Below are 14,722 nucleotides of genomic sequence, written 5' to 3' on the forward strand. Positions count from 1 at the left end.
CTAACCATTTTTGCAAAGGAGAAATAGAGACACAGACACAGAGAACAAGCGTACAGATACCAAGAGGGGAAGAGGGGTGGGATGAATTGGGAGACTGGGATTGACATATACACACTACTGTATATAAAATAGATGCGTAATAAGAACCTACCGTAGAGCACAGGGAACTCTCCTCAATGCTCTGTAATGACTTAAATGCAAAGGAAATCCAAAAAAGAGGGGCTATATGTATATGCATAGCTGAGTCACTATACGTTAGTGTATTAGCAGAAACTAACACAACATTGTATACTCAAAAAAAAACACTCCCTCCATGACACCTTGTCTCTTTCCCCAGTAAAGTTATTTCTCACCAATCTGCAGTGCTTCCATACTGTCCACCCATCTTACAGCACAGACTATAGGCACCTGAAGACCTACCCATTTTCTCAACTGAGAGTTTCTCCACGGCACGGAAATGTCATGAAGTCATTTCTGACTCCTAGGTGTCCCGAAAGAACTGGAAAATCAACAACTGTGTTTGGGTTACCTGTTATTCTCAAAACTTCTATTATTCTCAAAATGCTTTACTATGAATTACAGTATTCCCCTAAACATGCTTCCTCAAAATTTAAGAATCAAGCAACATCAGTCATTATTTGGAGCATGGGCTTTCGGATTCACATGGACCTGGGTCCCTCTGCCAACTCCATCACACCCAGGCGAGTGACCTCAGGTGGATCAGTGGTCAGGATTGAAGCTCTCACTTCTGAGGGCCCGGGATTCGATCCCTGGTCAGGGAACTAAGATCCCACCTGCCGTGTGCCCTGGCCAAAAAAAAGAGAGGAAAGGGTGAGGTGGCGGAATGTAACCCCTAGCTGGGAGGCTCATCCAAAAAATAAAAATAAAACCAAAATGTGACTCTACACCTCTCTGATCCCCCGACTTTGGAAAGGTAATGTCCTCAAACAACCCCAGCAGAGCAGAAGCTCAAGCTCACACTTAATAAGCAAGATTCAATAGAAACATCATTTCTTCTCCATGTTAAAAATAGTTTCTTATTTAAAATAACTGTATGTGGGGCATATTTAAAGTAAAAATGAACTGCACTGGCACTGGTTCTTCTCAGAAAAATCCCAGGGCATGTTTATCTATTACCATTTGTAACAATGTTGCCCAATGATTTTAAAATTAAAAACAGATTTCAGCTCTGCCACCAAGTAAGTTCAAGTATATACACAGCCCACAGTTAGGTCATCAAAGGAAACTCTGAGGTTCTTCAATGCTGGGAACCAAGTTGGTGCCTCCAAGATGGTTGTACTTTTTATTTTCACAAAATCACTTCACTGAGAAGAAATCACTGCCTATGAAAGCTCCAAAGCCCAGATCCTATAACTGCTTTCTCTTTTGTTTCCAGGAACTGAATTGAGAAATCTGGTGAACTCAGGGCCTTCTTAAGAACTCACAGACACAGTGACACATCAGTCCAGCATAATTGGCAAAATATTTACCATAGAACACCACAATTCCTCTATCCCCAGAAAGGAAGACAAGCAACAAAGAAGGGAAAATATCAGCTTCAGATCACATGGATGTCTAGAGAGGACCCACACACCTCTCCTCCACTTTCCCTAAGACTCCTACACCCCCAATTCAAATCAACAGGTAGGTTAAGAGCTGGAGGCACATTTAGCATCCTCAAAGCTTGCTCCCCTGTCTCTGACACTGATCTCTTTTTGTGAAAAATAATAATACCCAGATATGTTTACTGAACAAACCACATTCTCCCTCACAGAATTGATACTGCCTATGTCTTACACTGGAGCTTCCCCGATGGCTCAGCAATGAGAATTGCTCAGAGAATAGCTCAGAGTGGCTCAGAGAATCCACTTGCAATGCAGGAGATGCAAGTTCAAACACTGGATCAGGAAGATCCCCTGGAGGAGGAAATGGCAACCCACTCTAGTATTCTTGCCTGGAGAATCCCATGGACAGAGAAGCCTAGAGGGCTACAGTCCACAGGGTTGCAGAGAGTTGGACACGACTGAAGTGACTTAGCACAGCACATATCATACATAAAATTTTCATACATTCTGCAAAATATCTGTAGGATATTTAGCCTCCTATATCGATCTGTTTTCATTCTTACAAGACAACCATATGATCTATTTATATATATTCATATATATGTTTTATTAGAGTATAACTGCTTTAAAATGTTGTGTTATTTCTGCTGTAGAACAAAGTGAACCAGCTATAGGTATACATATATCCCCTCCATCCTGAGCTTCGCACTCACCCCCAATCCCACCACTCTAGGTCATCACAGAGAGCTCTGCATCAAAAAATATCAGAACAGAACCAGCACTTATGAAAAAGACTTTGCCTTCCCAACAAGAAAGATCCTGAAGGAGGTTAGTCAGAAGAAAGTTGAGGTGAAGATGCAAAATTTAAGATAGGACCAAGAATTCAGTCTATCAATATAACTAATATTGTATCACAACATTTAACATATCTAAATAAATGCCAGAAATCTATAGTGAATCAAACATCAAAATTTCCAAGAAAGACAGAAATAGTATCACTGATTTTTCTTTTTGCCTCCAGGACCTACAGTTTCTCGTGTCTCATAAAATGAGCTTCCCAGGTGGCGCTAGTAGTTAAAAAAAAAAAAACCTCCTGCCAATGCAGGAGATGTAAGAGACATGGGTTTGAACCCTGCATCAGGAAGATCCCCTGGAGGAGAGCATGGTAATCCACTCCAGTATCCTTGCCTGGAGAATCCCATGGTCAGAGGAGCCTGGCAGGCTACAGCCCATGAGAGTCACAGAGTCGGACATGACTGAAGTGACTCCGCACTTAGTACACATAAAAGGCTATAGAATTGACCAGCAACAAGCCTGGGGCTCAGCTGTGAGCACCCGTTGGGTGAAGCTTGGGGATGGCTGTGGGAAGGGAAGAGAAAGGAACCTAGTGGACTCATGGCTTAGTGATGCTGGGCAAAAAAAACAACCTTTTGCTGAGTAACATGGAAATAGATCTGAAACATATGGATTAAATTCCTCCCAAAATAAACACAATTTTTAAAGGAAAGGAAAAGTACTTAGCCACTATGTTTGAGGTTTTCCTGAACCCAATCCTTTGGAAAATTGACACACGAGTGAATTACTCAGTGGTTATAACACAGCCGGCTTTGAAACAGGCTCGTCATAAACCACCAGTTTGTTTTTCAAACAAAAAATGTTAACGGTTTGCTTAAATCTGCTCCCTGGCTCAGTCATTTTGAGGTTCATTCTGGTTGTTCTTATGGGATGGGGAACTGCTCTGCATGGCCACTATCTGCCTGGGAAGCTCTGAGTCCTAAGCCCCAAGAATTAGGGGAGTTCAAGGAGACCAAGCTGGGAATAATGGCCCCTACTACACAGCAAGGACAAGAGCCCTGGAAAGAAGGTGGGTTACTGATGCACTGGACTAAGAGCTAGACAGACATCCAAGATGTCCTCCTGGGACTTCCCTCATGGTCCAGGGGTTGAGACTCTGCAAGTCTCCACTGCAAGGGGCGCAGGTTCAATCCCTGGTCTGGGAAGTTCCACATATCATGCAGAAAAAAAAAAAAAAAAAAAGATCATTCTGTACCAGCTCTGAACCCTTGGGCAACAGTGTCCTCATCACTCACATGAAGGCACCATTGCCCCCTCCAGGGAGCGGAGGGAAGGAGGGCACACAGCGGGGTGAGAGCCGGGCAGTAGCCGCTGCAGCCAACTAGACAGCTCAGGCTCATCACCGGCCATCCATCAGACAGTCCTGTGGGATCTAGGAAGCCTGTGTCATTGGTCACCTGTCCCGATAGATCAGGGCAACCTAAGAGCCCTAGGAGAGCCCTAGTGTAAGGCCAGCCCTAGGAGACAAGAGGAAGCTGAATCCTCACAGTTTGGGAATCAAGCCCATAGTTCCCAGTGGACCAGTTTCCAAAGCAATGGGGGCTGATGGCAAGACTCCTGGACACAAGGCCATCTGGATAGAGAGGCTGCTGATCAGCAGCTCTTTCTTGACACTGCCTAGTTCAGTGGGTTGTTGGTCTGGCAGCAGACCCAGCCCCAGGCAACAGCACGTGTACATCCTGAAGGGAACCCTCACTGTCCCTTCCCTCCATCAGGGTTTCTCAAGTAACCAGTAGTGCTCTCTAGACAGAGTATGCCTTATATTCATCACCTTAAATCAGTCACATGATGATGCTTTTAGAGTTTGCTCTGTGTCCAGGTGGTGCTACTAATATAGAACCCACCTGCCAACACAGGAGACATGAGAGAGGGGTTCGATCCCCAAGTCAGGAAGAGCCCCTGAAGAAGGAAATGGCAGCCCACTCCAGTATTCTTGCTTGGAGAATCCCATGGACAGAGGAGCCTGGTGGGCTATAGTCCACAGGGTCACAAAGAGTCGGACACGACTGAAGTGACTTAGCACACAGGCCCAAGAAGTGCATAAGGGAGTTCTTCAGATCCCTTTCTAAGAAAGAGGATCATCCATCAGTGAGGGGTGGGGCTCCCTTCAGGCATTGTTCCATTTAGAGCATCAGTTTTCTCCTCTGAGAGAGCTTTGTAAGATGCACACAGGAGCTCCAGCTTGAACTGGAACCTTCCGCCTCACCCTGGGCCAGTGGAACTTTTCCATTCTTAAGCTTCTGGCTTAACAGTCCCTTTTCAAAACTCACTCTCGAAAACATCCTGCCTTTAAATTTCACATTTGGCTAGTTTACACCAATGGAAAGAGATGCAAGATCCTGGGTAGAATTTGTTGAGTCTTATACCCAGAAATATGCTTTTATTTTTTTCCCTTGCCAACTTTTTTAGAATCTGAAAAGTCTTGGACGGTTAGACAAGGTTGCAAGTAGAAAGCCCATTTCTGCAAGAAGCTCATTGCTCTCTTCGTGTCCCCTGGTGGACAGCTGCTGCTGGAGACTTCTGAGCCAGCACCTGCCACACACCCTTTCTCAGGGGGAGCCCGTGTGCCCCACATTTGTCAGCATGTCACACAGGACAATGCTGGTTTCCTTCCACTGACAACTATTGACACAACAACCAGCAAGGCATCCAGAATGTCAAGAAGACGCAGCAAGACCAATCACAATAAAACTAAGATAACATTCTTCATAGGGCTGCCAAAAGCAATAAAAAATTCTCCAGGACAGAGGTTTCCAAACCATGCTCCACGGAACCCCTACAGTTCTGTGGAAATCTTAGAGGCCACAAGACAAAATCCAAACCCTCACAGCCACACCCACGCTTTCTCTGGTTTGTAAACTGGATTTAGTAAGATTTTGTAGAAAGAAAAATTTACGGTTAAAGTAGTTTTAAACCACTGGCCTGAGTAACAAAGTCTCCAGAGACCTACAGATGCCGAGAAGGATGTTCTCTCTCTTCAACTTTAGAGAGTTCACGCACCTGAGGCAGCTACAGAGCTTCATGGAACTGAAGGGTTTCAAGAAATGAAAAGTTTAGGCCTGTCTGTGCTTCTGGATTTTTCTGCATGGCCTCCTCTCTGTGTAGAATGCCTTCTGAACTCCACTCTCCTCATTTGCCTCACCAGAAAATCCCTCTGTGTGTGCTCAGTTGCTCAGCTGTGTCCAGTTCTTTTGTGGTCCCATGGACTGTAGCCCACCAGGCTCCTCTATTTTTGTGTGATTTGCCAGGCAAGAGTACTGGAGCAGGTTGCCATTTCCTTCTCCAGGGGATCTTCCCAACTTAGAGATCGAACCTGCATCTCCTGCATTGGCAGGTGGATTCTTTACCACTGAGCCACCCGAGAAGCCCCAGAAAAGCCCTATAAACTCCTGCTAATCCTTCTAGATGCACCTCTTCTCATGCTGCTTCTCAGGGGAGCTTCCTGGGATGTCCCCTGGCTTTGCCTGCCCCAAACAGGCCCTCTGCCCACCACATCTCCTGACCCATCTGTCCTAGCCCCAGTCACACTGCATGGCAACCACTGATTTGGATGTTTGCTTCCCATGGAGGGGGCTTCCCTGGTGGCTCAGTGGTTAAGAATCTGCCTGCCAATGCAGAAGACACGAGTTTGATCCCTGGTCCAGGAAGATCCCCTGGAGAAGGAAATGGCAACACACTCCAGTATTCTTGCCTGGAGAATCCCATGGACAGAGGAGCCTGGCAGGCTACAGTCCATGGGGCCACAAAGAGCTGGACACAACTGAGCAACTAAACAACAACCCCTTCATGGGACTCTTAGCTCTGGAGGACAGAGATCACTTATTCAACTATGCCTCCTCCATGGCTAACACAGGGACTCCCCCTAGAAGATGCTCAAACCAGTAGTCAATTTCTTCCCTGCTCCCAGTTGCAGCAGTGGACGCAGTTGCATACCTACATCTTGGGCTGCAGGGGGCATCTCTGATGGCCAGTTCATCCCCACAGGAATGCCATAGGGAGGGCAGTTGAGGAAGATCATTGAGCCTAAATTTCACTTTCAGGTTAAAAAAAAAAAAAAGTTGTGATCTTCAGAGTCAAATAAAGTTGTTGAAATGTAAACACGCATTCTCAGTGTCTGGAAGAGGACTGAGATGAAATTCCCCAAGTGATCTCTTAATACCACCAAAATTACATTCAAATGCCTCTGCCAGGCAAAGATAAATTGCCATTTTCACAATGGTCTTGCACTTAAAACTAACTTGGCCCAGGGAGCTTTGGAAAATTTATTATGACCGGGAAAAGGGGAAACTCAAAGGGGTTCAAGATATTTAGTCTACTGATAAGACAGCTTAGGAGTGACAACAATTATCTCCAAGAATTTGAAGGGTCGTTAGCAGGTCATTAGAAGGACACTGGCCAGCTGGGCCCCATCTACTTGGACATCAGAAATGGACTCTAACTACACCAAAACGAGTTGAGTTAGGTCTTCCCTGGTGGCTCAGTGGTAATGAATCTGCCTGTCATTGCAGGAGATGCATGTTCAATCCCTGATCCAGGAAGATCCCACAAGCCTGGAGCAATTAAGCCCATGTACTGTAACTACTGATCCTGTGCTCTAGAGCCCATGAACCGCAACAAGAGAAACCACTGCAATGAGATGGCCATGCACCACAGCTACAGAAAAGCCTGAGCAGCAACAAAGACCCAACACAGCCAATGAATAAATAAATAAAAATTTTTTAAAGTATGAAGACCTTAAAAAAAAAAAAGTTGCATTAGCGTCACAAAATGTCAGCAATGATGTAGGCCCTGATGACCCAAAGGAAGATCTGTGGACCAGCAGCATCACCTGGGAGCTTGTCAGAAATGCAGATGCTGGCCCCACCCCCGCAGATCTGTCTGATCAGAACTTGCATTTTTACAAGTGCCCCAGTGACTTGCTTGCATGTTCGAGTCTAAAAAACTCTGCCACTGTACCTTCCTTGGTCCCACGTGCTGAGCTAAGTTGCTTAAGTTGTGTCCAACTCTTCGGGATCCTATGGACTGTAGCCCACCAGGCTTCTCTGTCCATGAGGATTCTCTAGGCAAGAATACTGGAGTGGGTTGCCATTTCCTCCTCCAGGGGATCTTCCCAACATAAGGATTGAACCCAGGTCTATTAAGTCTCCTGCAGTGGCAGGCAGGTTCTTTATCACTAGTGCTACTCGGGAAGCCCCATGGGCTGGGTCTGTCCTCATAGTCTTAAAGCCTCAGGCCACCAGCATGAACTCCTGATCCCAGAAAGGGCCACATAGTATAGCAGGCTCCTGGAGAAGTCTGTGGCCTCCTGCCCCACCACGCCCATCCCACCCCCCATGATGAATAGAGACAAGAGAGGCAATAGTCTAGCACAAATACTTTGCATGCCATAAGGACCTTTTTCTAGATGGGCCTTCCCTCTGACAGAAAATGCCTAATGGCTAAGCTCTTCTATGGACAGCTAAAGGAAAGAAATGCTTAGGGTTTGCAAAAGCTGTTGTCTGGTTAAAGCACTTTAAACCCAAGTTATATCTATCATGTGGCTGTCCTTGTGAAAGATTCAGATAATGCCTCAGCAATTTCCCCACACGAGGAGCCAGACTATCCGGAGCTAGAGAGCGGAAACCTGTTCTGAGTGAGTGTCGGTGGGGGAGGTAGCTGCCTGGGCTCCACCACACACAGACCAGCGCTCCCTCACCTGCAGGGGGTGGGAAGGGAGAGGTGGACTCAGATGCTTGGAGCCAAACTGAGCCTAGAGAGGGGCCTTGGAAGGTAACATAGGAGGGGAGAGTCACAGCTCCTCTCCCTTGGGGTGGAGAAGTGAGTTTCCTGGCACTGCGGGTACAAAGCAGAAAGCAAATGTATATTTGATGACATTTCTCTGCAGGCAGCCTCTCTTCCAAAGAGCCAAGTCTGAATGAAGCCTGGTACCAAAGCAGAGAGAGGAAAGATGACAGGGAACCTCCCAGAGAGGCTAGGAGAGCCCCTGGAAGTGCAGATGTTAATAAGACTCACTGTGATATGTACCCTGTGCGAGTGTGAGCGCTCAGTGGCATCTGACCTTGTGACCCCACGCACTAGGCCAACAGGCTCCTCTGTCCATACAATTTCTCAGGCAAAAATACTTGAGTGGGAAGTGGAAAAGAGGTTCAAGAGGGAAGGGACATATGCATACCTACGGCTGATCCATGTTGATGCATGGCAAAAAAACCAACAACACAATATTGCAAATCAATTATTCTCCAATTAAAAATAAGCAAATTAAGAATAATAAAGAAGACTGGAGTATGTTGCCATCTCCTTCTCCAGGTGATCTTTCCCAGCCAGGGACTGAACCCCAGTCTCTTGGGTCTCCTGCATTGGCAGGCAGGTTCTTACCAGCTGAGCCACCAGAGCAGCCCAATAGGCACCACAGTTCTGTCCAATTTACCAAAATGTCCATCTGCTAGGCTCTTGGGAAAGGAGGCACTGGGCCCAGCTGATCAGGCAGCAAAACAGTAAAAAGGAACTCAGACTCTGCCCAGATCCATTACCATCCTAACCCCCTACTAACCTAACCAGACCCAGGAGAGTAAGAATGTAATCACTTTCTGTTCCCTGTTGAAAAGAAACTGAGTTGCCTCCATATAATGATTAAAAATGCAGCAGAAGGAAACAACTGATGCAATACCTGGAGGAGGTGAACCATTTTGGTATTTGCCATCATGTGGAAAGAGAGATGCAGTGATTTCTCTGGTGGTCCAGTGGCTAAGACTCCAAGCTTCCAAAGCAGGGGGCCCAGGTTCGATCCCTAGTCAGGGAATTAATCCCACACACTGAAGCTAAGAGTTCAAATGCTACGACTAAAGATCCTGCATGCTGCAACTAGGACCCAGGCTTGTTGTTGTTCAGTGGCTCAGTCATGTCCAATTCTTTGTCACTCCATGGACTATAGCACACAGGCTTTCCTGTCCTTTACTATCTCCCAGAGTTTGCCCAAACTCACGCCCATTCAATAGGACCCAGTGTAGCCAAATTATTTAATTAAAAATTTTTAAAAAGAGAGAGATGTTGCCTAGACTGATCATGGATATGGGATCTTGTGGATTTGACCCATAAACATAACTTTGTTCCTTTTAGGAACCAACATGTTTATATTTATCTTTTGAGTTATACCTACAAATGCAAAATCCGGTCAAACTGTGCTGCTCCATCAATACCACATGAAGTACTAAAAGGGGGTCACGTAAGTGGCAGGCCTCAAAAGATGCTGAGAGTCACCCCTGTTAGCCCTCCATTCATCCCCACTGAAGGCCACCCTTGCTATTTGATCTGTGTCCCAGACACTCAGAAGCTGCTACAGCAGACAGAGTGTTACAGGATCCATGAAGAGCCTCTTTCTGCCTCTCACACCAGTTCCTCCCCCTCTTTGGCCCTCTACTCCAAAAGGATTCTGTAGTTAGATAGTTTTCCTACCAGTAAGTCTTGTGTGCTGGAAACTGGAACAGTACAGGAGTCCAGAGAAGAGAATCTGACTTCAAGTTCAGCCAGGGCCCACGTCGTCATTCACATCACCAGGTAGACGGAAGATTCCCAGAATCCGTGGACTGCATCCATCAGTTCCACTCCTTCCAGATGGAGGGAGCTAAGATGACTTTGATCTACTAAGGAAAAAAAAATATATGGAAAATCTAAGAGCATCAGAATGTGAAACTGGAAGAAACACACACAGACACCCACATGTACACCCATACTTTTTTTTTGGGGGGGGGGAATCTGTGAGATTGGACTCAGTTCAACCCTATTATCCAAACTTCTGCATGACGTCACATATTCAACCTGACTCAGTGGCAAAGAATCCATCTGCCAGTGCAGGAGATGAGGGTTTGATCTCTGGATCAGGAAGATCCCCTGGAGGAGGGCATGGCAACCCACTCCAGTATTCTTGCCTGAAGAATCCTATGGACAGAGGAGCCTGGAGGGCTACAGTCCACAGGGTTGCAAACAGTTAGACATGATTGAGCATGCACACACCAGAAAGAACCTCAAAGACAAAGCTGGAGGAAATCTTCAGATCTATCTGTGACCACATAAGTGGCAATGCTCCAGGACAGAGTATGATAGTGTTTTGGTCCAGGTCTCACAGCCAAGCAAGGTTCAAAGACAAGAGCATGTGTCTCCTGATTGGGAGCAACCACTTAGGGGTTTCCTAGACCATGTGCTGCCCTAGTACATCGACCCCACACTTCATCCTCCAGGAATCAAGAAATGGGGCTGCAGAGGGCACTTCCCATCAATACCCAAGGGAACCTCACCTCCAAGAAGACAAGGAGGTCCCTCAGAAGATCCTGAATTCCTCTGAGAGAAGGATCAGGAAGAATAGATCATCTCAACCAGAGGGCTGTGACAACATTTTGAAAATGACTTACTTTCTCCAAGTAGCACAGGTGGGGAAAACTGGCAACTGATTTGTTTCATACAAACATTCTTCCACTGATCTTTGGTGAACACGTTGGGATTTTTGTTGTTGTTGTTGTTGCTTTTGTCTTTTCCAACACTGTAATCAACTTCAGCACTTTCATCATTTCTATCAGCAAGTTCTTGAACATGAATATAAAGTGGAGCTGGAGTCCCTATCAAACAATCACTAGGTTAGGAGAGACAGCAGGGGGCTGGTGAATGTAATCCAAAAGCAGTGCACAACCAACTTTAAAATATACCTCTGGGAACTTCCCTGGTGATCCAGGGGTTGAGACTTTGAGCACCCAATGCAGGGGGCATGGGTTTGATCCCTGGTTGGGGAACTAGGATCCTGCATGCTGAGTGGCATGGCAAAAAAAAAGGTAAAATACACTTATAATCACTACCATTTTAGGAGCTTTCTTTGTGTTTAGCATGGATACAAGCGCTTTACATTTTACTACTTAATTCTCATTGGCAACTCTGCAAGGTTGGTTGTGTTGACCCCAGTTTCCATATGGGGAAACAGAGTTTAAGCGACTTTTGAAAAGTCACAAACACTGTCTTCAAAAATAAATAAATAAAGATGCTTGAGTGTTTTTACTCTCTATCGGCCTTCTGCCAGACACAAACAGAAGCAGATCTTCTGAATTTCTGGTAATGTTAAGATGAAGGAAGCTACATCTTCTACATAGCTGAAAAATGACAAAAAGAAGAGCCTCAGCCAAATGTCATTTCTTATCAGAGAACGGAGATGTTTAATTTGCCCAGATTAACTCCGACAGGTTCTCCGCAGCCTGTTTCCAGGCATCCAACTTGCAGAATGCTCTACTGGGTTGAAGAGGAACCAATGGAAGCTTCTTTAAGAATGCTATGCGCCTGGGAGGAAGCGATTGGGCTCAGAAAACAGCACAGGTGCTTTTGCAAACGCATCCAAACTCATTCTCTGTAAACGTGATCTATCTGCTTTTTCTGTCCCTGTAACTGTGAAACTAGTATCGCCTTCCGGTACCGTATTTACTAAAGAATTTAATAAAGTGGAACATGATCCTATGTCATGCGCCTAAAACAGTTTGGGGTTGGGGAGGGTCTCTAATTAGGCCTGGCATTATCTCACTGTCTCAGCGTGCGTTGCACAATTACAACACCTCGAAGGGCCCCGTGGTGCTGCAGAGAAGCCCCCACGACACCACACTGAAAGTCGGGTAAGAGCTAAGCCTCAGTGGGATCTCGGAACGGGTCACAAACCATCCAGGCTTCCTTTATCCTTCTGAGTGGCTCACGTCGCCTCGGGACGGGATCCCGAAGGCTCCCACAGACCATCGGTCCCTCTCCGCCTGCCCTGTACCCCTACTCTCCGAGTCTGGAAGAAAAGCCGCGCCACTTCCCCGGGAGACCCAGGGCCACCGACCGGGAGTGGAGGAAGCGGCTGGGAGCTGTCCATGGTGGCGCCGCGCCTGGGCACGCAGAGCCGCCGGCTCCCGCCCCCGGGCGCGCCCGGGATCACGCTCCAGACCGCCGGAATGGAGAGACAGACTCGCTCCCAGCCTGCAGCCAGGCACTGGCTCACACATCAAAAGTTCAGTTTTAAAAGGGTTTTCTCACCTGTGGGCAGCCTTGGCTGCACGAAGCAGGACTCAGGACCTCAAACCCGGCTCCTGGCGGCGCGCCTGGGACGGCCGTAGTGTTGGACCCTTGGGGAACCGCGGCGGTCTTCAGAGCGCGGACAGCGAGTCTGCGGCGGAGGACCTCGGCGCACTGAGCTCCTTTCTTAAGAGCACATGCGTCCCTCCGGCTCCACTCCAGAGTGTCTCTGGCCCTGGTTCCCAGAGCGGCGAGCTGGAGACCTGGCCACGGCCCTGGCCTGGGCTCCGCCAGGTCCCTGTCTTTCTTCCCAACCTTATTTGACCTATCTTGGAGCTGACATTCCTCGCCAGGGACTGCCGAACCCTCTTGTAGCGATGCCAGGTTGGGCGTCGCAGTCTAGACATCAGTAGGAGTTCTCCTGTCATCTAACATTCAATTAACCTCCGCCCGTCGCGTGCCAGAGCGATGCTGGGTGCCTCAAGCCGTCGGGGAGAGCGCGCACGGGGAGGCGGCAGGAGGCGGAGGGGAAAGGTGCTCAAAGCCGAGCAGCAGGGCGCAGACCTGTTGCCAGGTGCGCTCACCAATGCACGGTGTGAGCCGGCTCCCTGTGAGCTGGACTCCACGATCTGACCCTCGCAGCAGTCACTCCTCGACGAGACACTTCGGGGCGCAAGCATCTCCCCGGAGACATTCAGAACAGGGGAACTCTACGGAAAACGGGACCTGCTCCCCGCCGGATGCGCTCCGAGGACACTGGCGCCCCACCCGGCACCTGCTCTTGCAAAGTCTCACACGACCTCAGAGAAATCCCACAGCGGACGTGTGCCCATCAACAGACACGTGGACAGACAGACAGATGAACAGACAGCACAGCACAGAGTGGACAGACAAACAAGCCCACGACGCGGTGTGTTTTCCCTATCACCGGTGGAGGCGCCGAACCCCTCATCTCCCCTCCCCTCTGAGGCTGGGCAGTCTGCACAGCCCCGGCGCGCCGAGCCGGCCCGCTTACCTCTGGGTCGGTAGCTGAGACACTCTCACGCCTCGCGGGCCAGAAGCGCCGCGGTCGGAGCGGTCGGGTGGCACACTGACCGGCCCGGTTATGTCCCGGGACTCGGGCAAGCCGAGTGGTAGTCCGTCCGGGAAAGCGGGGTTCAGCCCCTGACCGCGCTCAGCTCCGCGGCTCCGCGCGCCGTTGGCGCTCGCCAGGCTCAGCCGGGGTGCACCGCGCTGCGCTCGCCCGCGTTCCCCGGCCGCCCGCCAGAGCGGCGGCTTTTATAGAGAGCTGCCTGCTCTTCAGCCGGCCGCGCCGGGCTGGCTCCTCCCCGGGGCCCCTGACGCCCGCGCGCCACCGACCCGCCCCCCGCTGAAGCTCGCCTCCCCCTTGCCCAAGTCGGGCGGGGGCCCCGGGCCCCGGCCGGACCCGGGCGGGCTCTGGCGGCCGCTCTGGGAGACGCAGACCCGAGCCCGCGGAGCCCGGGGGAGCCCGGGCGCGCGGAGTCCGCCGGCGGCGGCGGCAGCAGCCAGGTGAGGGCGCTGGAACCCAGAACACGGCAGGAGTAGCTGCGGCTGGCCGCGGAGAGCCTCTTCTCCGCGCGCAGAGGGCTTAGGGTCGCGGTGCTTAGGCCAGAATCCCGGCTCCAAACCAGCGAGGGGAGAGGCTCTCTCGGAGAAAGCCCAGCGCCTAGCATAGAATCGCGGAGAGATGAGGTTCACGGTTATTAAGTCTCAGAATCTTCTTCCCCCCGCCCCGACCCCCAATCTTATCAGGGCGTAATAGGGAAGAACAAATCTGAGTCCGTATTAGATGTGTTTCTTTTGCTTTAACCTTTGAATTCTATTGCTTTAACAGTGTTGCCTGTAGCCTGAAATATAAAGGATAGGCCATTCTCAAGGCTCTGACCTTTGAGGATAACACTTGTTCCTGCATAAAGAGAGAAAAAGTTGCAGAACAGAGAGTAACATTTGTCTTGTTGGAGGTTTATAGGAACACTGTGACCCGATTTCAGTGGACAAAGATTACTGCACCAAGACATTTGCAACCACCAACCTTGCCCTGTCCCTCACCTTGCCTTTAAAAATGTTTTGCTGAAACTCTTCCCAGAGTTCCAGATTTTGAGGTCCTGCAATAGACTTTTTTTTGCTCCAAATTCCGACATTTCGGTTTGCTTGGCCTCACTGTGTGTTGGGCACACAAGCTCGCCTTTGGTAAGGAGAGGCTGGCTTTAGAAAGAGATCCTAGTATAAGATTAAGCAGTTGCTCCGAGTGGAAGACCCGT

At 48.9% G+C, this 14,722-nt stretch overlaps 1 protein-coding gene across 1 annotated transcript in view; it reads right to left on the reverse strand.

Annotated features, from left to right (window-relative positions):
- Positions 1–13,691, reverse strand: part of CEMIP (cell migration inducing hyaluronidase 1) — a 160,766-nt gene extending 147,075 nt beyond the window's left edge. Inside the window, exon 1 of the mRNA XM_070478230.1 lies at positions 13,456–13,691. The gene's annotated coding sequence lies outside the window, so the exon portion shown is untranslated. The remainder of the gene's footprint in view (positions 1–13,455) is intronic.
- Positions 13,692–14,722: the final 1,031 nt, after the last annotated feature.

The sequence above is a fragment of the Odocoileus virginianus genome, chromosome 16 (assembly GCF_023699985.2).
Source record: "Odocoileus virginianus isolate 20LAN1187 ecotype Illinois chromosome 16, Ovbor_1.2, whole genome shotgun sequence".
Taxonomy (NCBI): Eukaryota; Metazoa; Chordata; class Mammalia; order Artiodactyla; family Cervidae; genus Odocoileus; species Odocoileus virginianus.